Raw genomic sequence first — 23,337 nt, forward strand, 5'->3', positions numbered from 1 at the left:
CTAGAGGGGGGCCGAAGGTGGAAGGCCAAAAGGCAGACGTCCATGGGCTGTTGGCACCACCAGTCAGGACCAGCCCCGTTTTGTCCGGGTTGAGCTTAAGGGAGTTTTGATTCATCCAATCAGAAATAAAAATGAGGGCAGATTGGAATTTGAAAAGAGAATCAGGGGCTGGGGCAAGATCGAAAACAAGCTGGAGGTCATCTGCGTAATTGTACACAGAGAACTCCATGTTGAGTAGAGAAATAATGAGGGGATAGATATAGAGATTAAAAAGAAGAAGGGACAGGGACGAGCCTTGGGGGACCCCACAAGACACAGACCGGGAGGGAGCAGAGAAACCGGAAAGACGGACGGCCTGCGTTCTGCCCTGGAGAAATGAGGAGAGCCAGGAGAGGGCAGTGCCCTGGATGCCCGCTGCCCTGACATGGTCGAGAAGGATAGAATGGTCGACCGTGTCAAAGGCAGCGGAGAGATCTAGAAGCACCAGTGCGTGGGGAGAATTGGAGTCCGCCTTGCTCTTCAACTCATCAAGGACAGAAATGACCACAGATTCGGTTGAATGGGCTGGGCGAAAGCCAGCTTGATGAGAGGCTAAGAGATGATTTTCCTCTATGTAGGTCGACAGGCACGAGGTGATGTGGCTCTCCAGAATCTTGCTTAGGTAGGGAAGCAAGGAAATGGGTCTGAAGTTAGCGGGAAGGGTGGGGTCAGAACCTGTTTTTTTCAGAATGGGAATCACTGCAGCTGATTTAAACAGTGAGGGAACTTTACCTTGGGAAATAGATGCGTTGAGGAGGGATAAAGGGGGGTCAGGGCAGCCAGAAAACAGCTGTCGTAAGATACGAGCTGGACCACAGTCAGCGGGGGAGCCTGACTTGACCTTCCCAAGAAGGGCAAGAAAGGATTCCTGCGAAATAAGAGGGAAATGGTCAAGGGAGGAGAGCAGGGGAGGAAGGGGGGCAGCGGGAAGAAGAGAAGATGGCGGGGGGATGTTCCGTTTAATATTAGTGATCTTCTCGAGAAAGAAGTCGTTCAGGGAGAGACATAGGGATTGGGAAGGGATGGGATTGGGATTTATTCTGTCGGATGCGGCAGATTATGGACGATGGAGAAAATCTCCTTAGATTTGTCAGCTGCCGACAGAATTTTACCCGAGAAGTATTCCAGTTTGGCTGAGAGAATAGCTCTCTTATAGTTTTTGAGAAGGGACCTGTATCGGTCCCTCAGAAGGGGGCAGTAATTGTGCCTCCACTGGTGCTCTGACTGACGTAGTGCCAGTTTGAGTGCTTTAAGGTCACTAGAAAACCATTTATTGGCTTCGTGGAGGCGACAAGCCTTGACCACCCTAAGGGGAGCGACCAGGTCACAGGAAGAGGACAGCCAAGAATTAAGCCCATCAAATTGTGAGTCAAGGGAAAGGTCGGATAGCTTGGGAAGAGAAGTTTCTAGGGAGGAGTGGAGGGTGTTAAAGTCCACTTGGTTCCAGTTTCGTGCTGAGATGTTCTTGGGCAGGGGGGGGCTATTAACAACTGTGAGGTCTATGGAGAAGGAGATGATGGAATGATCCGACCAAGGGCAGGGGAGAATGACAGTGGGGATATCGTTCGACCAACCAACCATATTTGGTTGGCACTAATGAATAACATCGTGCGAAAAAAATATAAAACCACATTAGACATTTCAAATGTTTTTTTCTGTCAAAACATTGCACCAGAAAGCAGGCATTTGACCGCTTTCTAAATCTTGGGGTCACCGCAGCAATTTTGCCATCTCCCCCAGGGATTTAAGAATAGTCCGGGGTTATTTTCAGCCAGAGTGGCATAAATACTACAAATGTAAGATGAGGAGGCATTATCTTATGTCGATTACATTTATCTTACAGATGATGATTTGGACGTACACTTGAAAAGAGTGAAAACCATAACACTTGGGTTCGCTTCTGAAGGGTACAAATTCAATTTTAAGAAATCACGAATTGCCCACCTCAACGTCCTATTCTTAGCATACGAGTTATCAAGTGAAGGCAAAAGCCTGGCAGCAAACTTTCTTGAGAAATGTGCGCTGCTCCAACCTCCAAAAACGCTGAAAAACTTGCAGTCAATTCTAGGTTTCCTGAATTTCGGAAGAACTTATGTTCTAAATTAGGCGGAAAGGGTTAAACCTCTCTATGAGTTAATCAAACCTGATTTTAAACAAACAAACTGGACTCAAACATACAGAAATTTTGCGTTCAGTACAAACAGACATGTTAGCTAAAACAAAATTAGATGCATGCAATAATGCGCGCAATCTCGTGATCCGTGTCATCCCAGGGAAATGAGGATTCACATACCTGACCTTTAATGAAGGAGAAAAGGTACCAATTGCATTCAAATCACGCTTGTACATACAAGCAGAAATGAAATTCACTTCAACAGAAAAAATTCTGACAGCGGTTCAAACTTCAGTAGCAAAAGAGAGAACTCTCACGCAGGGTAAACGCATAATGATCGTTACACCTGTACCTGCCTTAGAGGCAGTGACAAAGGCAAGCATTCCCAATGCTAAGGCTTTACATCCAAGATGGATACAATGGGTTAATTCTCTTGCTGCAACAGACGTTGAATACGTCTTTGACCCTTACTTAAAAACACAAGAATTCCTGCAATACGAGTACGAATGTCCAATGCCGACCGAAATTCTGCCTCTAGAACATTACGGATGTATAATCTATACAGACGGATCAGCGCAACCCGCAATTGGGGGTAAACAAGCTTATAGTGCTGCATGTGCGATCGTTAAAGGTTGTTGGCGCGAAGGTAAATTCAGACCTATGGTCACTAAAACTCATAGGTTAGGACTAATTTTAGCAGCACATGAAGGACTAGCGTCTGCACACGCAGGTGTTTCCGCCATAGTATCATTATTAAAACAGAGATATTGGTGGCCGCGCATGAGGAAACAAACTAGAAACTACATTCTAGAATGTGAAATCTGCCAAAAAATAAAGTTTCAACAGTAAAACGACCTGCACAGACGCCCCTTCTTATTTCAGATAAACCACTAGCATGTGTTTACCTGGACCACTGTAGTCCCTTAACAAGGGATTGCAACTATAAATATATCATGGTCGCAGTGGATTCCTGCACAAGATTTATTTGGATGTGGCCCCAGCGCTCGGATGATGCCAGACCTGTTATAAAGGATTTGCGAGTCTTTATCGGCACATACGCAATTGGCACGCTACATTCTGACCAGGGTCCTGCGTTTAGCTCTCGAGCTTACAAGGAGGCCATGGCCAGCTTGGGCATTACATTGCGGTACTCTAGTCCCTTCCATCCTGAGGGTAATGCGGTAGTGGAGAGAAAAACCCTGACATAAAGCAGTCTATAACCACTAAGGTATTAGGTTCGGGTGATGGGTGGGTTAAACATCTAACAAGTGTCCAACGTAGTCTTAACAATCTGCCAAGAAATTCTCTGGTTGGAGTCACTCCGTATGAATTAATGTTTGGTACTAGAATGATAATCGAAGCTCTCGATAGTCAGACTTCAGTGGTGGAACAAAAACCTTTTGATGTCAAAGATTGTTTGACTGTCTTACAGGACTTAAATGAAAAAAAGAAGTCTGAGTAATACCATATAGAAGCAAACAACCACTGAAGTAAAACCACCTGTCCCAGCTAGGCCTTTCTGGATTCCAAAGATTTGGGATCTGGTCAGGGAGAAAATCACGGTAAAGAAGGAATTTGGGCCTTCTTACAGAAAAGCAGTGCCTGTCTTGGCCATCCAAGGAACAAGATCAGTAGTACTACCGCCCCTTGCTGGTAAAAGGGAGAACAGAGTTGTATCAATCGACCTGGTCAAACCACAACCATGTGGCCAATGATAAGTAGTAGGCCCAGTGGACTCCCAAGAAGTAGCAGAAACAAATCTCGCTACTATTCAAGAGGTTCAAACTGAAAGACTTATCACCTTTGATAAACCTGCAGTGAGAAAAGAAGGACTATGTAACAAAACAATGGAACTCGTGCCTCTTGAGACCCAAATAACAGTTCGACAAGAAACCCCTGTCTACAATGATTTACCCTCTGAGTATACAAATATGACAAAGGAAGAAACAGCTCCAGTGATTTCAAGTAATCCTGATGCAATACTAACAATTGACAGAACTGCTTCTGGCTACTTTATCAACTTTGATAACTTTTCTGAGGATCCCAGTGAACCTGAAGATGAGCCAGCTAACAAAACTTTCAAAGTAAAAGTAACAGAACTCCTTCATCTATTGGAAAAAACATATCTGGTTTCACCATGGGTGGAATTTTGGATTGGATAGGGTGTAATTTTCCTCCTGCTCTGGCTCGTACTAGTGTTGAGCCTGGGAAGGATGATTGATGGAAAATATAGTACTATGGACACAGCAAGTAAGAAAATCAACTTGGTCCTGAAACCTTACAAATCATCTCATTGTGAAAGAAGAGGCCTGTCAGCAGTGAACATCACAGCCATTCCTATACCTGGTGGTATAGCATGGGACAGAACTGATTATGACATCTATGGTCCTGAAGAACAAGAATAACCCACTTACAGGGTCTCAGCAGCGGGGGAACCGCTCAAATCTCCCATACCCTTCATACGTAGTAAAAGGAGACACAGGAGCCTTCGTCTGCATGAGGAACCCAGATTTATTACAATAGCCCGGGCTTTGGAACAGAGTCCAAAGCCAGTCAAAGACAAGACAGAGAAGGCTGCTACTTAAATCCTAACAAGTCTTTTTATATGTGTCATACTCCAGCCTTTTGACTGCAAGACCATTGTCCAATCAGAGCAGTGTTTGTTGTTGATTAGCCGGATCCAGGTGGTGTTTGCAGTTGGTGACCTGGTCAAGAGAAGGTACACAGACAAATGTTAGTTTTGCTTTGATCGGGGCTTGGTTTCCTCAGGTTTCTTTGCCCAGCTGCCTTGATCAAAAGCCCCAGCTTTACGAGCCATTCTTCGATTGTCTGGATGAAAGTTCATCAGTCAGACCATTGTCCAGATAACCTGATCAAGATGACAAGGATGTGTTATCAGGCTGGGAGCAGGAGAGGAAGAATGATTCATTTACTCGGGGTGAGGGTCATGTGGCTTTCTGATGACTCTGTAGAGAACAGAGGGCTTGGGCGGGTGTCGGTTCCTGATCAGAAATGCGGGCCTGCAAAAATGTTTTTTTGTCGTGTCAACAGATTTTCCTCGTACATCATGAAAAACGACCAGGTGAGTCGTGTGGAAAGTGTTTGCCACGAGATGGCAATGTAAAAATCAATGGAGTCCTATAAAAATGATTGTCGTTCAAAAATACATTTCCTCAGTCCCTCCTTTTGCCATAGAGTGGCAAATACTTCATGAAATGTCAATGTTCATAAGCCCATCTGTTTCTTGCTGGACCATTACCATCATATTAGTGTTGTGAATGCTTGATGGCGGAGGCTTGATGGTCTGGATACACATGGTACAGAGCACTGGCAGGCACTGAAAACACAGACAGCAGGAGACCAGGACAGCTACTCCTACGGCAAGGAAGATGAGGACCCTCCAACCCCACTGGGAAAGAAGGCCCCCGATCCAGCCTGTGAGGGACCAGTTGCCTTCATCCAGATGCACTTCGGAAGAGAGACGATGCAGACGTTGGATGGCATCGTACACTGTAGGTGCGTTGTCCGGGATATACACACAGCAGCTGGAGCCGATCAATTTACATACGCCACCACGATCGGCCAGGATGACGTCCAGGACCATGCAATTTTGGAGCGTTATGAGGCGGTCCGTCTGCAGCTCTGCAGTGATGTTGGAGAGGGCACCAGCTGTTACTGTGATGGTGTTCTCAAGGACCCTTGTCAGTCCTCATATAGCTCGACTGTTTGCCATGGGGCCCCAGAATGGAAGCATACCTTTAAAGAAGTCCCCAGCTTCCTGGCCTGCTGTATCTTCTGCTGATATGACACCCCTACGTGTGCGGCGCAGGGCGCCTTTCATTGTCAGATGGTAACCTCCATGGGTGGAATATGTTGGTGGGAGGAGGAAGGCCAGATAGCAGGTACCAGACCAGTTACGGGGGAGCCAAGTTAGGCAGCAGTTCCACAGATAAAGTAGGTGTTTGGGGATGCCACCAACTTCAGAGGAGATGTGGAGTTTAGTGTTTTAGTAATGTCATATATACTGGTGCCAAGGCCATGGATGCAGACACGGCCTTGTACATTTATGACGTTCAAAGTGTCTCTTTCATTAGGCAGTATCTTTCTTGTGCGGAACCTGGAAAATGTTTGTCGAGTGGTGGAATTGAATACTACCATCTCGCCGAGTTCATCAGGTGGTAGTAGCAATGTGGAAGAGCTGGTCGGGCAAAAAGGAGCTCTGGTAATACCAGATCTGTTCCGCCAGAAGTCATCACGGAATGTTCCAAGGACAGGATGGGCAGTGCCATTGACAGTGAAGGTCTCCTGCATCAACATCCACCATGTAAGACAAGACCCAGAGATGGAAAATGGATAAGGAAAGAAAGGGACAGGATGTAGCATGGAATGTGGCATCAGTCCGCACACCCAGCAGTTGGAAGTGTTCATGATCAGTTGGTGGTGATGCAACATTTGGATGAAGGTGTTATTGAAATATTCTGCACGGCTGGGTAATTTGTGGGCTGGTAAGGAATAGTACTGATGTTCTGCAGGAGTCGGGATAGGAGTCGGTGATGTAACAGGATGGAAGATCAGTAAGAGCCAACCAAGGATAGATAGGAGGAGGGAGACAGTGTCACCACGGTGACCAGGAAGCATCTGCTATATCGGAGACTGGCATCTCGTTTCTGGATGCGGGTGTTTGGGAAGGCGGCCATTGTGGCAAGCCAGGGACCCTAGTGGCTGTCTATGATTGGTGGTTGCTTTACCAGATGCCGAGGCCCTTATGGTTCACCTCAGTCTTACAAACAGCACTACTCTCAGCCTGGGAGGATCACTCCCCTACAGCCTTTGGCACCTGGCGAAGTCAAGGGCAAGCCTTCCCTCTGGAACGTAGATTATACCTGTCGGAAGCAGGGACAGTATGATCAGGAAACAGTTGTTCTTGATGCTGAGCAGTGTTAAGGGAGGGTTCCACCCTTCCTCTTAGGATGTTGTCACTCTCCGCTTCAGTGGACATGGAATGCAGCCTGGCGTCGCTGAATGGGACAAAGATTGGAACTGTTTCTGTCTCTGTGTCTCCCAGTCCTTCCCTCACCCACTGACCATAGGGGAGAGGCAGAGGGACACGCCGGCAGTGGGTAGAGTGGACCCAGTTTTTTCGACCATCCACTTTCACAGCGGTGCGGGTGGCCAATAGGACTTGGCGTGGTTGTGTCCAGCGGGGCTCGAGGCTCTTGGTCCACTGGAAATTCCTCACCAGGACCCAGTCGCCAGGTTGGATGACGTGTCCTGGGCCCTCGGCTTTGTCCGATATGGCCTTGTGCACCTGGTGATAAAGAGTACGAAAGTTGTGGGTTAGATTGTACAGGTAATCATTCAATACAAGGTATTCAACATCTGACAGTTTCTTAGGTTGAGGGACACCCTAGACATTGGCAGGCCTCCCGAATACAATTTCGTGGGGAGATAACCCTATCCTGGTGTGGGCCGTTGTTCTTGTGGACAGTAGGGCTAAGGGCAGAGCATCAACCCAAGTGACACCTGTCTCTGCTATTATTTTGGCCATTTTAGTTTTTAGGATGCCATTGTATACCTCCACTAAACCTGCTGACTTGGGGTGGTTAGCGTCGTGAAAATTTTGCTTTATGCCTAGTGCTGTACAGACATGGTCCATGATTTAAGCTGTAAAGTGTGTCCCGTTGTCGCTCCAGACCAAGCGGGGCAAACCAAAGCGTGGGAAGTACTCCTTGAGTAGTACTTGGGCGGTAGTGATAGCAGTGAAGTCTTTGACGGGGTAGGCTTCCACCCATCGACTGAATGCACAGACCACCACCAGGACATATTTTAAGTTAATGCACCTGCCCATCTGGATACAGTCCATTTGGAGGACTTCAAACGGGAAGGTAGGAGGAGAGAATCCTCCCTTAGGAGTAACGGTGCCTTTTCCGGGGTTGTACATTAGGCAAACCATACATGTTTTAACCAGCTTTCCAGCATATGCTGGTATTTTGGAATTGTACCATGTAGGAGCCAACGGTTTGCAAATTCCTTTCGCGCTAATGTGGGCAGGACCATTGGCCATTGTAACTACTGCCAGCACGTGACTGTCAGGCAACATCCATTGTCTCTCCGTGGTTGTACGGACCCAACAACCATCAATTCCCTCCTTTGCTAAGTGATCTTCCCACACTCTTAGTTCTTCAGGAGTAGGAAGGGACTGAATGTCCAGCACACTCTGTACTGTGTTTTCAACCATGCCCCCTTCTGTCACCCACCTATCGGGACCTCCTACATACATTCCTTCCCTCTTCTTCAGCGCTGTTTGTCTGGCTGTCTGATCAGCCAGGGCATTGCCTTTCCCGACATCGTCTGTCACCTTCTTACGGGCTTGACATTTCATAATGGCCACCTTTTTGGGGAGTGACAGAGAGTCTAACAGTCTGTGTATTAGGAGGCCATGTTGGATCTTGCTCCCATGGGAAGTAATGAAATTCCTTTCTTTCCATAACCTCCCGAAGTTGTGGGCCTCCCCGAAGGCATACTGGCTGTCGGTGTAGATATTTACATTATACCCTTGCCTAACGCACAGGCTCTAGTGAGGGCTACTAGTTCTGCTGCCTGGGCAGGGCACTGCGGAATCTGAGCTGTTTCGACTACCTTTTCTAATGTTGTGAGTGCGTAGGCAGCTGAGGTGTTACCATCTGGCCTTCTGAGACATGATCCGTCCACATATAGTGTACCTTCTGGGTCCTCTATCGGTGTATTCTGTAAGTCAACCCGTCCCTTTGTCTCGTACTCTGTCCTCAATATGCAGTCATGTGGGTCTAAGCGGGCATCTGGAGTGTACAGTGGGAGTAATGTGGCGGGGTTTAGTGCAGTGCATCTTTTGATGTTAATGTGGCTGGCAAAGAGTGTTAGTTCATACCCTGTAAACCGTGCGCAAGTGAGGTACTGTGTCTTGGTGTTGTTAAGGAGGGTGTCTACAGAATGGGGGACCATCAGGGTCAGAGGGGAGTTCATAACGATTCCCGCACTCTGGCGGACCATGAGGGCGGCCGCAGCTGTCGCCTGTAGGCATCCTGGGAGAGCCCTCGCAACAGGATCTAAGGTGGCTGAAAAATAGGCACATGCTCGTTGGTGACCTCCAAACGTCTGGGTCAGGACTGCGCATGCACAGCCATCTGTCGCGTACAAAAAGAAAAAGTTGTTTGCTATAGTCAGGGGTACCGAGGACTGGAGCAGTGCACAGGGCCTTCTTAAACTCTTCGAAGGCCTGCGCATGCTCTGTAGTCCATGGAAAGGAACTGTCTGATACATCCTTGGTGGTGGGGCAAGAAGGGGTTTGACCATGGCCGAAAAATTGGAAATCCACTGTCTACAGTATGAGGTTAGACCTATGAAAGCTCGTACCTGCTTTTGTGTTTGTGGGGCTGTCATTGCATTGATAATGGCTACACGATCAGCGGTGAGTTGTCTTTCCTCCTTCGAGAGGAGATGACCTAAATAGGTCACTTTCTCTTGACAAAACTGAAGCTTTTTCAAAAACACTTTATGGTTGTGGAGGGCAAGGTGGCGTAACAGACAGAGAGTAGCTTCTTTACATGTTGGGGCAGAATTTGCAGCAATGAGGAGGTCGTCTACATACTGCAATAGTGTTGAATTGTCAGGAAGTTCCAAGGAATCTAGTTGTCTTTTTAGGGCTTGGCTGTAGATACTGGGGCTCTCGGTAAATCCTTGAGGGGCGCGGCAGAATCTGAAGCTCCGCCCACCAAGGGAGAAACCCAAAAATTGTCTGCTGTCAGGATGTATGGGTATGCTGAAGAAGGCATTCTTCAGGTCGATGACAGAGAAGTGTGTGGCGTCAGAGGGAACCATCGTCAAGAGGGCAGTGATGTCGGGGACAACAGGATATTGTTATTTTGTTAATGGCTGTCAAGGCAATCACAAATCTGTATATTTTAGGGAAGAGAGCATCTCCATTAGTCTTTTTAGGAACGGGAATAATGGGACTGTTACAGATATTGCCACGTGTCTATTCTACTACGCTCTTGTCAATCAATTCGGATATTATTGTTAACAGAGCCATTTCTCCTTCCGCGGGCAGTCGATACTGCCAAAGGCGGGGGAGAAGTGCACCTGGCTGGATGCGTACCACATGAGGGAGTATGTTGAGACACCCTACATCAGTGTCTGATGCTGCCCAGAGGGAGGAAGGTAAAGACTGCAACTCTGCTGGGAGAGGACCGGACAGATACATGTAGGAAGCTGCAGTCGGGGAGATTGTTAGGGATACACTTTGGGGACTACATGATATGGTCGCATACAGGGCTTTTAGTAAATCTAAACCTAGCAAGTTCTCACTGCAACCTGTAGTAAGGACCAAGGGAGCGTCAACATGTGCAGGGCCAATGTTGAGAGGGATGGGTTCAGAGACAGGACTGGTCACGAGCATCCCTGCAAAACCCACGGAGACATTCATATTGCCAGAAAGGGGTGCCTCCAGGACTGACAGACGTGCAATAGAAGACCTGGTGGCCCCAGTATCCAAAAGAAAATTCTTATCATTCCCCACAACTGACATTTTGACATACGGGCCCTTTTGATCTACTGGAATTTGCACTCTGGTAATGCCCCTTTCCTGGCTGTCCTATAATTGGTAGGATCCTGTCTCATCAACTTCATCATAATCGTCATTATAATAAGTGCGTGTTGCTTCGTTTCCATCGAACCTGTTGGTCGGGCGCTGCCGGATGGGGGCATCATCGCTGGGCCTATGCTCTTTATCCTGTGGATGGGGCGGGCCATGATCCCGAGTCGGCCTCGCTTCCCTGGGAGCGCGAGGCCGAGTCCTCCCTGTTCTTAAGTTTTCTGCTAATACAGGACACTCATCTATCCAATGGCTGTACCCCTTACAATAAGCACACTGATCTGTTTGGAGGGCTCCTGTACCTTGAGGACTGGAGGGGGTGGACTGGCGAGCCCTTGGAGGGGGTTGGGGTTGCGGTCTAAAATTTCCGCGGACATCGGGACCTCGGGAGGATAAGCTTGCTGCAAAAGTGCCTTAGTTTTAAGATCCCTAACTTTCTTACTTTCCTTATCTTTATCTTCGTTCTCCCTATTCTCGTGATATTGAGCCATAGCCAAGATACCGGTCATAGTTTGGGCAGACCATGTACTCTCAACCTTCCTAAGCCTGGGAGAGATCTCGGGAAGTAAGTTGCCGACAACTTTGTCGACAAACACTGGGCCAGAACCTGGGATCCGGTGATCCAAACCGCTATACCCCTTGTATTCAGTCTCAAAACGGGGCGAAGAAATCAGCCACATTTTCATCTTTTCGCTGTCTACAGGCGTTTATTTTATCCCAATTGATGACAGTTTCCGGTAAAAGTGTCTTCATAAATGTCATTATATTACCGGGCAAAGTCAGGATGACAGTTTCTGGTTTAGTCCCTCCTACCCTTGCTTCTTCCATAGCCTCTAGGTCAGCCAATTTACCTCCCAATGCCACTTCATGATCGGTATGCCGAATCTTGTCCCAAATTTCAGTGGGTCCAACTGTACCAAAAAGTAAATCTATATCCTCCAGAACGAGAGTACCTACGTATATTATCTGGCCTAATTCTCGGTAAAAGGCAGCCGGATTCTTCCGGGGATCTGGTAACTGACCTTTTAATTGCATTACTTCTGACCTTTTCCAAGGGACATGAACCCAAAGCCTGCGCCAGTGTGCTTCGACAGCCCCTCGGCCATTATTTTGGGCGTCGGTAAGTGCACTAACAAAGACAGGGGCCGCCTCTCTCATTGGCATAGCTGCAGTCATGTCACGGTAAGCTACTAAAACGGATATAGCTCCAAACATCCCCTCTCCCTGAACATCACCCCTTTTTATTTGTGACCTAAGGTCCATCAATCTGGTAGGTATCTGAACAGACACATTTTCAAATTTCTGCATGACCAAAGCACACATGTATTTAGCCCAGGTGGTTTGTTCCATAATTGTCCATTGTGAAAAGGTGGACCATATTTCTTTAAAAGAAAAAATATTTTTGCTATTTATCCAACAATCACACTGTTGCCTCTGTAGGTCTTTCTCTTGAAGGGACGAAAAGCTGACTGCTGAGCGTAAGGAGGCTAATCGGGGGGAATTAAATAATTTACATAAGTCTTGTTTGACTGTAGACCACGGGGAAGCAGGAGAAGGACGGGTAGGGGTAAAGCCGCTGGGGTTGGACTGATGGAGACTTGTTGTCATTCCCTCGGCGAGGAGAGAGTTAACGGGTGTGGTCGAAGTCATGGGAAAAGTCGGGAGGGCTGGTGTGACGGGGGGAACAGTAGGAGGGGCAGTAGGGGCTGGAGCGGGTAGTGGTGGGGAGACATGCGGGGTGTGAGGCGTCAGGGCAGGGTACATTGGGGCATATGCAGGAGGGCTTTTTAGCATGGTATCAAGCAAGGAATCACTTTCTTCTCCCCCCTCTATATGGACCCTTACATTTTCCTCACGGACTGGTTAACATTTCTGTACCCGGGCCCCATGCTCCCTATCGGCTATTTCTACCAATTTGGTCATTCTATTTTGCAAATTTTCTCTGGCGTGGTCGGCCATAGACATTCGTTCTTGTTTTCTTTCTTGCGCCTTCTGTTTCCTAGCTCTCTGTTCTACCTCTTTCCTCCAAAATCGGACAGACTCAAACATGGACAGGCGCGTTTTTTTAAAATTAATTGTTCTTCTAAGTTTGCGAGGACTTGGGAATCAAAGGAGCCAAAAAATGGCCACTGTAACTCTGCGTTACTTGGTGTATATCACCCAAAACGAGGAAAACATTATGGCAGCAGGGCCATATTTAATATACATAGTATGGCCAGGAGTTCCTTCTAGAGGAAGCGAGCAGGTCTCCTCCAGCTGGGAGTCCTGCGTACACATACAACAACATAACCTCTTGAATTTACTACTGACCGGCATGCTTTTAAACAAATAACAGTCACCAGCGGATTCCTAAAACTCACCTCGCTTGCTTGTCTTTTGCAAAGGACAATGATAACGGAATCATACAGAACAGACACCAGCGGGTAAAAAATTCACCTCGCTTGCTTGGCTTTGGCAAAGTCAATAATTCATACGGATTTCCTACAGAACAGACACCAGCGGGTTTTAAAAATTTACCTCGCTTGCTTGGCTTTAGCAAAAGTCAATAATAATTTGGCTTTTGCGAAAGTCAATAACAGAATCATACAGACTTGGTGGATGATCAGTCCACCCTTACCTTACAGGGGTAGTTCTCTTCTGCAGACGTAGGGCTGTGTCCTGCTCCAGAAATTATTTGCTAGGGGACTACAGCGAGAAGGCGGTCAAGTGGCCCAGACCGGGTGGGGAGGAACACCGGGTGAGTTGTTCGGTCTACCGGAATACAAGAATCCTTGGGTAGGGCGCCTCCGTCAGAGTCTCTCCGTGCACCTCCTCACGTCCACCGGGCCTGACATCCGTACTCGTGGAGTTCCTGTTCGGGCGTCATTTGAAGAACCGGAATAACCCATTTACAGGGTCTCGGCAGGGGGGGAACCGCTCAAATCTCCCATACCCTTCATTTGTAGTAAAAGGAGACACAGGAGCCTTCGTCTGCAGGAGGAACCCAGATTTATTACAATAGCCCAGGCTAGGGGACAGAGTCCAAAGCCAGTCAAAGACAATACAGAAGAGGCTGCTACTTAAATCCGTAGCTAACAAGTCTTTTTATATGTTTCATACTCTAGCCTATTGGCTGCAAGATCATTGTCCAATCAGAGCAGTGTTTGTTGTTAATTAGCCGGATCCAGGTGGTGTTTGCAGTTGGTGCCCTGGTCAAGGGAAGGTACACAGACAAATGTTAGTTTTGCTTTGATCGGGGCTAGGTTTCCTCAGGTTTCTTTGCCCAGCTGCCTTGATCAAAGGCCCCGGCTTTACGAGCCATTCTTCGATTGTCTGGATGAAAGTTCAGCAGTCAGATCATTGACCAAATAACCTGATCAAGATGACAAGGATGTGTTATCAGGCTGGGAGCAGGATAGGAAGAATGATTCATTTACTCGGGTTGAGGGTCATGTAGCTTTCTGATGACTCTGTAGAGAACAGAGGGCTTGGGCGGGTGTCGGTTCCTGATCAGAAATGCGGGCCTGCAAAAATGGTTTTTTGTCGTGTCGACAGATTTTCCTCGTACATCATGAAAAACGACCAGATGGGTCGTGTGGAAAGTATTTGCCACGAGATGGCAATGTAAAAATCAATGAAGTCCTATAAAATTGATTGTCGTTCAAAAATACATTTCCTCAGTCCGGTAGAGCTTCTGAAGCTTTCACATCAGTTTAAGGTTTCTTTGAGTGACTTTGTCGCACCCAGTAAATTTTCTGATGATTGAGACTTTGAGACTATTAACAACATGATGAAAGATTTAGAAATATCTGCTAAATTTACATAACATGACTACTTAGAAGGGTCATCAGATTATGAACAAATGTATTGTTTTAATCACTATGGTCACAATTTTTTGCATAAATCTGCAAGCCCTAGAAATGTGTTTCATTACAATCAATGGGAACATTGTCCAACGCCGCCAAAAGGGAGCTCAAGAATTCTATGAAAAGTTTCCATACTTTACAGGTTTTAATGTTACAAATCCAGAAATGTTTTATTTTAAAAATGAAAATAAGACAGGAATGAAATCAATGCTGACCAATACTAAACAAATTTATTCTGAAAACTTTTATGCACAGCTGTCTACATTAGGTTTTGACTTCTGGAAAGACAACATCGAGACAAAAGACTGGCAGGTGCAAGGTTTAGAAGCACTGTTCACAGCCTGCATTATACCAGAACAATTTTTGTTTTTAAATGACACTGCTCAACAGACTTCTTGTCTAGGCTTAGCAAGATAAAAGATTTAAATAAACCGTCCATACCAAAGCCTGCACCGGACAGTAATAACACTTCGGATGAGTAGGTTCAAGTTCAAGTTCAGAGATTTGTATAGCGCACTACTCACCCAGAGGGTCTCAAGGCGCTTGAGGGAGGGGTGTGCTTTACTTATCAAATATCCAAGTTTTTAGTTGCTTTCTGAAGGCGAGGTGGTTTTGTGTAAGGCGGAGGTGGGTAGACGTAACCTATATATTAAAACAGAACAGAACTTATCCTGATTGGAAAAAATGGTTAATCTGGCAAACAGACATTAATAACTGTAATTAAAGATTCCTGAACAGATCACAAGGGTTCAAATGGAATAGGCCAGATCCAAGATATTCCCAGAGACAACATCCAGGGATAGTAACCACTTACAGTGTAGGGAAGCTATGCCTTGAGTGGCTTCAAAAATCTAGACTTCCAGAAATTAAACAACATTTATCTTTACTTAAAGAGAGCAATGATTTGCGAGATTTCTTAATGGGGCCTCGCAAATCACGGCAAAAACGGTTCATATACGCCAGTATGTATGCGGCATACAACGAAGCTTGGAAAGTGACGCAAATAGAAACTGCTGAAACAATACGGGAAATTGATCGTATTCATTTGGAGAAATCTCTCTCTGTAGTGGACAATGGGTTAACGACTCTGTCCTCCAGAATATATTCTTTGGACAGCATCGTGTCATCTGCTATTGACATCATAGAACAAGACTTGCTAATGTTACAACATGGCCAGTCTCAATTGCGTTCTATCATGCTGTTAGGCTGGACGTTGCAAAATCTGCGTTCGGGCTATGTGCCATGGCATCTAATCAATACAACGTCATTGTTTGCTGTATTTAACCTTACAGATAAACAAATCTCTCTGGCACAAAGCGGAGCAGACTATACCGTGCGGAGCATTGAAAAACTCGAAAGATTACAATTAACAGTTTCTGAGAAACCTGTCATTGAATTGATAATTCATGGCTCCATTACGATACCAGTAACGTCTTTCCGGTTTCAGTATTGTCTGGAGCATATACCAGCAGGCCTGTATGAAAGGTTGGATAAAGAATACATTAAGTCGACCTGGGTTTTACCATACACACACAGATGTTGGAATGGGGGACATGAAGTATTCCTTAGTGGTAAGAATTGTAAAAACTCACTAAGTGGTACACTTTTGTGGAATGAAATTTATTTACACAGGGCCTGCGACGGTTCTGCAAATAACCTTTCATGCCACCTGCACGCTTCGCCCTCCACTACGTAAATAACGATTTTCAGGCAGCTATCCAATGGCAGTTACGTTATGCTGAATGATCACAGATGTTGTGGTATGTTGCCAGGAAAAAGTTATCTCGTAACTGTGTCGTCCACGGTCACTTGTTTGCAAGTATTGTATCCAAAAAGTGAGACAGGAAGGGAGACGGCTCTATGGCCTTCACTGAATATCTCTTCTATACGAATTGATACTTTAAGCAGAATGAAAGCCATTCTTTTACAGAAAAATGTGCCACTGACCTCGTCTAGGGAAACGTATGATCTGCAAGTAGCAAGGTCTTCTGCAGAGATACATGCATTATTATCAACAAACTGCCCAGTACATTTCGCAGAAATGTTAAGTCAAATCTTGAACATGTCTGATACCAGCGGCATCGCACATGTATTTAAGACGATTTTTTTGGGGACTGTTAACACCATTTGAAGCAGTCCTCTGCATTTTTCCAAATTTCATGCACTCTGTGTGCGGCGGCCTGCCTCTCATCTTGGGACTAGTAGCAGGAATTCTATTTTTATTCCTTCTGCTCTTAAGCCGCTGTTGTCCGCGTGGCTGGTGTTGGTCGAGGAGGCGTGTAAACAGACTGACCCCAGGACATCCGTTCTCTGGCACTGGCAGAGGAAGCCCCACCTGCGGGAGAAAGACAAAGCTGGCAGTCAGACACTCAGGGCGAGGGCATGCCAGCGCCCTGAGCAGCTGGATGAATGCTTGTCACAGTCCGGAGTCGGAAACCATGCAAAATCATCTTATGAGGAGGGGGATGGCGGACACTGCAGGGAGCAGCAGAATCCCGTGGGCCGATAGAATTAGACAATGATGATGACCCCAGGTCACTCCCCACGCCGCTCGACTCCTCTCCTCTACGACCCTAGTGCCTCCGAGGGTTCGCCGCTGGTGTGCCCCGGGTTTGCTTTGCTTCCTCACTGTATTTTACTATTGTTCGCCTGTATTTTTAACTTTATTTCACTGTGTCTCTTGTGGATTGTTAGGCGCTCCTTGTGCGCCCCTGCCCTCAGTGCCCCCCCGCTCCCCGCCGCTGCTCCCCCGCGGCCCACCCACTTTTTCTTCTGTTCCCCTGCACGCCCGCCCATTGGCCACCCCGCTCCCGCCTCCCAGCTGCCCCTCCCTCCCACTTCACCTGTTATGGAGGTCTCGCAGCGGCCAAAGGCGCGCCAAAGGCAAACCCGTCTGCGCCCGTCCGTACCTGGACCGCGCCCAGCACCAGACCCCCTGGCCCCAGCCGATGCCATGGCACCCGACTGAGATACGACACCGCCACCCTCATCGCACTCAACACCGGACGACCTGCCGCCTGCCACTGAGCCACCCCGAGGCGCACCCACGGACCCTTCAACTGCCAAGCATGCAAATTCACCTGCCTTTGAACATGCACCCTGCCACCAAACACAGCAACGACAACAACAACCACCTCAAGTGCATCCTCCTCAACACCCGCTCCGTCCACAAACACGCCGTCGAACTCTGGGAAGTCCTGGATACTACAGCACCAGACATCACCTTCCTCACGGAAACCTGGATAAACGCCTCCTCGGCCCCCGACATCGCCATAGCCATCCCAGACGGCTACAAAATCACCCGGAAGGACCGCGTCAACAAAACTGGAGGAGGAATCGCCATCATCTACAGGAACACCATCAGCGTCACGACCAACGCTGAAGACACACTCTCCACCGCCGAACACCTACACTTCCAGATTCACACCGACCCCAAGACCACCCTCAGAGGAACACTCATCTACAGACCCCCGGGCCCACGGACACAATTCAGCGAAACCATCGCCGACTTCATCAGCCCGCATGCCCTAGCCTCACCAGAGTACATCCTCCTAGGGGACCTGAACCTGAACTTCCACCTGGAGAAAAACAACGACAACAACACCACCACCCTGCTCGACAACCTCGGACTCAAGCAACTGGTGGACCCGCCCACCCACCTCACCGGCCACACGGTCGGCCCCATCTTCTCCGCCAGCAACCACGTCTCCTTCAGCCACTCCACCAGACCACACTGGACCGACCACAGCTGCATCCACTTCACCTTCAAGAAGACCACCTCCCACCACCAGATGCTACAGATCCCCCGCAGATGCTGGAGCAAAGTCACCACAGACCAGCTGACCACATCGCTGAGCCAGAACCCAAGTGTTGACACCCACGACATCAACGACGCAGCACACAATCTCGCACAGTGGATCACCAACTGCGCTGACGACCTCGCTCCTCTGAAGAAACCCCCTGGCAAGACGAGCAACAGAAAAACCTCATGATTCACAGATGCCCTCAAAATCACAAAGAAATCATGCCGAACCCTCGAAAAAGCTTGGCGCCACAACCAGACATCAGAAAACATGAAAGCCCTCAAGAGCGCCACCCGCGAATACCACCAGATGATCCGCACCACCAAAAGGACATCGTTCAAAGAGCGGCTGGACAACAACGTCCACAACAGCAAGGAACTCTTCAGCATCGTCAAAGAGCTATCCAACCCCAGCGCCTGCAACAACGACATCACACCGTCGCAAGACCTCTGCAACTCCCTCGCCACATTCTTCCACCGCAAGATCGCAGATATACACAACAGCTTCGGACCCCAGACTCCGCCTCCAACCAACAAACCAACGACCCCCCACCACCATCCTCAGCGCATGGACCCCTGTCAGCACTGAAGACACCACCCGCGACATGAACACCATCCACTCCGGCTCCCCCTCCAACCCATGCCCTCATCATATCTTCTACAAAGCCGACACCATCATCGCACCCCACCTCCGGAACGTCATTAACAGCTCCTTCACGTCAGCCACCTTCCATGGAAGCTGGAAACACGCAGAAATCAACGCCCTTCTGAAGAAACCAACAGCGGACCCCAAAGACCTCAAGAACTTCCGCCCCATCTCTTTTCTCCCCTTTCCGGCTAAAGTCCTCGAGAAAGCTGTCAATAAACAGCTGACTGCATTCCTCGAAGAAAACAACTCGCTCGACCCATCCCAGTCCGGATTTCGAGCCAACCACAGCACCGAGACCGCCCTCATCGCAGCCACCGATAACATCAGGACCCTGATGGACAACGGAGAGACAGCCGCTCTCATCCTCCTGGACCTCTCGGCAGCCTTTGATACCATCTGCCACCGCACCCTAATAACCCGCCTCTACAATTTTGTAATTTGTAATTTGTAGGGGTATTTATAGAGCGCAACGGTCGCTCCGAAAGGAGCATCTTGGCGCTGATTTCCAGGTAGATTATCGAATTACTTCCAAAGGTTAAGAATTAGATGGCTGCCATGGTGTAGTCATCGGGGAGATTAAAGATCCAGGTTTTCAGAGATTTTCTGAAGTGTTTTTCTTGGTTTAGGGATCTCAGGTATTTGGGCATGCTGTTCCAGGCTTTAGTGGCGAGATGATTTAAGGTTTTGCCACCTTTGGTTTTCAGAGAGAACCTAGTAGGAAGGATTAAATTGTCCTTGGAGGAGCGCAGGGATCTGCTAGGGTTGTAGTGAGAGAAACGCTTGATGAGATATTTTGGGCCGGAATGATTAAATGCCCGAAATGCTACAATAAGAATCTTAAAGAATATTCTTTTGTGTAGAGGGAGCCAATGTAAAGATTTTAAAGCAGAAGATATTGAAGACTTTCTGGGTAACTTAAGAACTAGTCTGGCTGCAGAGTGAAGTACACTTTGGAGTTTTTTAAGTGTGGCTTTCTTGGCGCCAGCCAGAAGACCGTTGCAGTAGTCCAAGCGAGCAAGAACTAGGGCCACTGCTACGGTTTTTCTCGAGTCTATTGGCAGAAAGTTAAAAAACTTTTTTTGAGATTTGATGATTCCGAAACATCGGCCAGCCACATTCATCACGTGTTGGTCGAAAGACAGATCGGTATCGAACAGGACTCCAAGGTTCCTTGCAGTGGTTACGGTCTGGGGGGGAGCCGCTGAATCTTCAGGCCACCATAGGCTAGGACAGAAATTGACATTTTTACCTATTGGGAGGATCTCCGTCTTGCTGGAATTGCATTTTAGATGATTTAGATCCATCCAATGAAAAACAGCTTTCAGACAGCTTTTGAGGTTTTGCTCCGCCTCAGTCGAATGTTCCTCTAGTGGCACAATGAGTTGAGTGTCATCGGCATACGAAGTTACGAGTATGCCGAATGACTCAATCAGAGAAATGAGTGGGATTAGATAAATGTTAAAGAGGAGAGGGCTCAGGATGGAGCCCTGGGGGACTCCAGATGAGACCCTCTTCTCTTTGGAGAGGAAAGGACCTAGGGCGGTCATTTGCGATCTGTCCGTTAGAAAGGACATTATCCAGGCTAGAGCCACCTCTGAGATACCGATATCTTTCAACACTGGGATCCAAGGAAAGGCCCTGGACTGGATCACATCGTTCCTCTCCGACAGAACCCAGAGAGTCCGCCTCCCTCCCTTCCGCTCCGAGGCCACCAAGATCATCTGCGGAGTACCCCAGGGCTCCTCACTCAGCCCAACCCTCTTCAATATCTACATGAGCCCCCTCGCCACCATCGCACGCAAACACAGCATCAACATCATCTCCTACGCCGACGACACCCAACTGATACTCTCCCTCACCAAACACCCTCTCACCGCCAAAGCCAACTTCCAGGATGGAATGAAAGATGTCGCAGAATAGCCGTCTGAAGCTCAACTCGGACAAGACGGAGGTCCTCATCCTCGGACAATCCCCATCCGCCTGGGATGACTCCTGGTGGCCCACGACGCTGGGCACCGCACTGACACCCACGGACCACGCACGCAACCTGGGATTCATCCTGGACTCCTCCCTCACGATGACCAAGCAAGTCAACGCAGTCTCGTCCTCATGTTTCAACACCCTGCGCATGCTCCAAAAGATCTTCCGGTGGATCCCCACCAAAACCAGAAAGACGGTCACCCAGGCCCTCGTCACAAGCCGGCTGGACTACGGGAACGCCTTAAACGCAGGAACCACAGCCAAACTTCAGAAATGCCTTCAACGCATACAGAACGCCTCCGAACGACTCATCCTCGACATCCCTCGCCACAGCCACATATCCGCCCGCCTGAGAAACCTGCACTGGCTCCCCGTCAGCAAAAGGATCACGTTCAGGCTGCTCACCCACGCACACAAAGCGCTCCTCAACATGGGCCCCGAGTACCTCAACAACCGCCTCTCGTTCTACACCCCACCCGCCAGCTCCGCTCCACCAGCCTTGCCCTCACCACCGTCCCACGGATTTGCAGAACCACCACTGGAGGAAGATCGTTTTCCTACCTGGCAGCCAAGACATGGAACTCCCTCCCCACACACCTACGACTGACCCAGGACCATCTCACCTTCAGGCAACACCTCAAGACCTGGTTATTTGAGCAATAGCGGCACCCCCCCTCCCTTCAGCGCCTTGAGACCCTCACAGGTTGATTGATTGATGGCAAGTCCAGCCACCAGCGACAATCAGACTACCATGGAACAATGCCTCCTTGCCATAAGATATCGTGAGAGAATTTCCCAGATTCTTGGCTTGGCTCGTTTAAGAGATCTGAACACCACCTGGTTTCTATCGTTCAGACCAATCTGGCAAGATTGCATCTTACCTGTTCTTCGATGCCTGCTTTGCGGAGAAGAATGCATGTTGGACATCTGTCTTACACTTCCATCGGTCCTGCCTGCCGATGTTGACGCTTTGCTAGGTCCTGTAACGGCTCATGCATCGTGTTGTCCCTAACGGCTGCCAATTCTGATGACGGCATTCATTGAGATCTCACCGGCGAGTTTGGCTGAGGGTGAGATACGAGGAACTACAGGCATACAGATAACATCTACTACGGACATTGCTAATGCATCAAACGCTGACGGCGATGCTCCCCACTTCTGCACTTTTGATCTACTAAATGAAGTGGTTCAACTTTCATCTACCACGGTAGACGATTTCTTTTCTAGCCTAGATGATCTGATGTTTTCTCCCGACTCTTCTGACATTCCTGAGAATAACTTTTGATTATTTCACACAGCGTTCCCTGAACTCTGTAATTTGGCCTTCATTGTTTAAAAATAAAACGACTAATTTGAACTTTTGGCACGGAGTAATCTGCTTAAAGTAGAACTATTCTTAGAGAACAAGGTTTCATGTTTTTGAACTTCCTTAGAATGACAATATTTGGATTCAACCTCGAAAAGAATAAAACCAAACACAGTTAAAAACTTATGCTATGTGACTGATCTCATGTACCGATTGATGACTGTACTTTCGTTTTTTATAATGGGAGAATATATGCTCATAATGTATGCTTAATTTCAGGTGATGCCTATGACTTTTGCATACAGTATACTCATTTGAACCTATTCAAAAATGCATTTTTGTATTTTGGGGTGGGATTGTGAACACTTTGCTTTAGAGATGTTCAGTGCTTAGGTGTTATTTAACTTAATAATCGTGGAGTGGGTGTTATGTGGGAATCTATGACCCTAGTGTAATTTTTCCCGATTCATGCCCATATATAGGTATAATTCACACAGTCCTTATATAGGCATAAAGAATCATTGCCTTATTTAGTCTTAGCCTGTGCAGCCCAAATACGGCATGGCTACTTCCACTAAACTCCAAGAATCCACAATGATTTCTTGGTAAAACCAGCCTTCAGCAGTCAGGAACTTCCCCCTGCTTGAATACTAATTTATCCAAGAAATCCTGGAGTTTTCAAGGAACTAAGGCACAAGTGACGATATTATATCTTATCTTACGTCAAACTCGGCACCTTCAGAGGTATAAATATACCTACATTTGCCCAGTCAAACACACGGTGGTTCAGGAGCAGATCGACTAACGACTTGCCCGACGCCATGCTGCTGCAAGTACCGAAGGATCCGACCCTCCAACTGACGCACTGAGAAGACGCTGTCTTTTCTCCTGTCGAGAAATCCAGCTCCGGTGTTTCCAAGCTACCCTTGTGGGTTGCTGGGAGATCGAGTCCCGAGAGAGAGATACAAGACCAC

The sequence above is a fragment of the Lissotriton helveticus genome, chromosome 7 (genome assembly GCF_964261635.1).
Source record: "Lissotriton helveticus chromosome 7, aLisHel1.1, whole genome shotgun sequence".
In the NCBI taxonomy this organism is placed as follows: Eukaryota; Metazoa; Chordata; class Amphibia; order Caudata; family Salamandridae; genus Lissotriton; species Lissotriton helveticus.